This window comes from Glycine max, chromosome 14 (assembly GCF_000004515.6).
Source record: "Glycine max cultivar Williams 82 chromosome 14, Glycine_max_v4.0, whole genome shotgun sequence".
NCBI classification, from domain to species: Eukaryota; Viridiplantae; Streptophyta; class Magnoliopsida; order Fabales; family Fabaceae; genus Glycine; species Glycine max.
The window spans coordinates 33,347,808-33,351,142 of record NC_038250.2 but is presented as its reverse complement, the minus strand read 5'-3'; the positions used below and the strand labels follow the sequence as shown (position 1 = coordinate 33,351,142).

Sequence of the window (3,335 nt, the reverse complement as noted above, 5' to 3'; positions counted from 1 at the left end):
GCAGCCGAATGGCGAGCCGCGAAGAAACGGGCCACGAGCTATGGTTAGTAGTTAAGGTTCCAAATGGGTTCATTCCGTCCGTTGCAAGACCAAGCCTTAAATTTCTAGGCTCGGCCCCAAATTCAGGATACAGACGATCAATTGCCTTCCATTGCGGGCTATCTGCAGGATGTCGCATCAATCCATCTGATTTTCTAGTATTTGCATGCCATATAAGGTTCTTTGCATCTTCCCCATTAGCAAACAACCGTTTAAACCTTGGTATTATTGGGAGATACCAACACACCTTTGCTGGACGGCGGTCGGCGTCTGAGACTAGTACAGTAGAATCTCCGTTGGTCGGTCTGTACCGAGAAACCCCACACACAGGACAGTAATCTAGTTCAGCAAAATCATCTCTGTACAAAATGCAGTCATTACAACATGCATGAATTTTTTCGTACTGCATCCCAACTGGACATAAAATCTTCTTTGCTTGGTAGTGATTCTTTGGCAAGATGTTATCAGCAGGAAGCATGTTTGTCAACAACATCAGCAACTCACTAAAACTCTTGTCACTCCACCCAAATCGAGCCTTCAAGTTAACCAGAGCTAACACAGCTGACAATTTTGTGAAAGATATGCAGCCGGAATACAAAGGCATTTTTGAATCAACTTCTATGTTGTCATACAACGCTGCATGTGCCTCTTCAAACCCCTCTTGCCCAAGATCACGAATCATTTCTTCTATAGGATTTCCGCTGTCTGTAGTAACATCGTCAGCCTGTGACATGTCAGCTGTATCGAGGGATTCCCCATGCCATATCCACTTTGTGTAGCTACGAATTATTCCCTCACAAATAAGATGAGTTCTTATGTCATCAATTGTTTGGCGCCTCCCATTTCCACACTTCACACATGGACAAAAAAATTTTCCCCACATAGGTTGCGCTTTACTTTGAGCAAACAGCAAAAACTCTTCAACACCATTCTCGTACTCTTCAGTTATACGTGATGCGTTCATCCAACTTCGATCCATGTTACACCTTCTATGTCAAACGTTAGTGGCTTAGGGGTTACTTGACATGCATCACAAGCATAGAGCACCAATTGCAGTAGAAAACACACCAGAACTGCACCTTTTGTACAAAACGCTGCAGTGGAAAACACATTAGCAATTGCAGTTAGTTGGACCAGCAATGCTAACAAGAAAAATGGTGCATGGCTGTTTCAAGGGATTCGGCATTTTTCAGTTTGTTGGCCTCTATTACCAATGCTTATAAGAAAAAATGAAGAAAAACTGCACAAACGACAACATCGAAATTTAATGACGAAAGTGGTGCAATTGAAATTCAACATCATTTTTTAAACATTTATAAAATCAAATCAGCTGAATTTGGGAAAAATAATCTATGTCAAAGTAGTTGATTTCTGGTGGTAGAAGAAATTTCACTTCCTAATGGTGGCAGGATTTAAAGAGTATCTTTTAGCAGCAACACAATAACTGCTTTAATGATAATTTAAAGTGGAGGGTGGGTACGGGGTCCAATATTAGTTTGCGGAACGATTTATGGCTGCAGGACAACTGTAATATCCAACGAAAGTATCCCCAATTATATGTAATAAGTAAACAGCAGAATTTTCTAATTAATTCTATGGGAGAATTTGTGGACGGCAGATGGGAATGGAAGTTATCTTGGAGAAGGGACTTTTTTGACTATGAAATACAAATGGCAGCTGACTTTGTAGATGAGATTCATTCTGGTCACATACATGTTATTTGCAACTCTACAATGACAAGGAGACTTTGGTGGGAGCCTTTGAGATGGGTTAATAGAGTGGGTCCTTTTTCCACAGACCCAAAGAACCACTTTTTGCAATTCACTCAATGGAACAACAAAGCTAGTATAAACAACAGATGGAAATTTCTGTGGTTAGCTCTATCCTTCTTCGTCTGGCATCATAGAAATGCTATGATTTTCAAGAACCACCCGTTTGATCCTGAAAAGGTTATCGATGATACCTTGTTCCACACTTGGTCTTTGTTAAAATGTGCAGAGAAGGACTACACCAGGGACTACACCATCCATATGTAGCAGTTGCATGTGGAGGTCAACACCAGGTTGTCTCATGAACGACAACTCCATTAGCCATCTTCCAGCGGTCAATGACATGGTGTGCATGCAACGGGACTCGAGAAATTTGAACACCTTGCAATACATGTTCTGGGGGTGGTCGGGTAAGGACATAAAAAGGCGGAGATGAAGAGATTTATTGTAGAATATTTCAGTACACCTAGTACTGAATTTTATACATAATATATTTGCTTTTTGCCTTGCAAAAAAAACAACAAAGGAAGGGTAAATGTTGACACCTCTTCCAAGAGGTGCAGCATACATGTAATTAAGTTATGGGGTGTAGCTGGTCCACAATACAATCCTCAAATTCAACCACAATTGGGGTTAATTTATACTTGTTCCTATAGTACCTATGGTACTCTCGTAATTGTATGATATTGGCACAAAAATACATAATAAACATCATACTAGATAGCTCAAAAGAACAATTACACGGCATGAATATGAAGGCATTAAACGAATACATGCTTTCAGGCATCATACATGTTTGTGATTTGTGGAATTTCAAAAACATATTTTAAACTATTACTAGAAACAATAAACACACCTCCAAATAATGAAAGGAGTTCTTTGGTGATTCTTTGGTGCCTGATTCAGCCTGAAAAATAATAACACTTTGGTCAATCAACCGCTTCTATGACAAACATTTGTGTAATATGTAGAAAATAATTTGTGGCAATCAACTTGATATGATACAGAATTAAATTGCAAGGCATTTACTAAAGAAAGCAGTGAAGACAGAGTTCCAACAGTCATATATAAAGCTCAAATGATGGAAGAAGGTCTTCACTACATCATATTCTTTCTAGCTATATAAAGCTGAAATCATCATTGCAAGACAGGAATATATAATTAAGAAATGGCTCCAAAAAAACAATTAGTGTAAATTTTGAAATGGAAATGTTCCAATATGATCTGATTTGTATTGTAGAAATTATTGTCCTAGCATTTGGATGGAATCTCTATGCCCTTGCCCTGTTTCATTTGACATGTACTTAGATTTTGCTTTCCTTTATTGAATCTGATATCACAACATCATATCTTGGCATCTACAAATTACAGCTAGCATTTGGATGATGCTCTGCTTTTACTTTGGTCATGGCTCAAGTCCAACAAGAAAGATTTTACACTTCACTTTAATCAATGTTCTTCCAATGTAACACTAGGTTTCTATACTTAGCTTGGGAGTGTGGGGGCTGGACTTTTGTAGCATGGGTT

The 3,335-nt window shown here is 38.8% G+C and overlaps 1 protein-coding gene across 1 annotated transcript in view; it reads right to left on the bottom strand.

Annotated features, from left to right (window-relative positions):
* The window catches only part of LOC121173419 (uncharacterized), a 12,450-nt gene extending 9,739 nt beyond the window's left edge, over nt 1-2,711 (bottom strand). The window contains exon 1 of the mRNA XM_041008977.1: nt 2,665-2,711. The gene's annotated coding sequence lies outside the window, so the exon portion shown is untranslated. The remainder of the gene's footprint in view (nt 1-2,664) is intronic.
* Nucleotides 2,712-3,335: the final 624 nt, after the last annotated feature.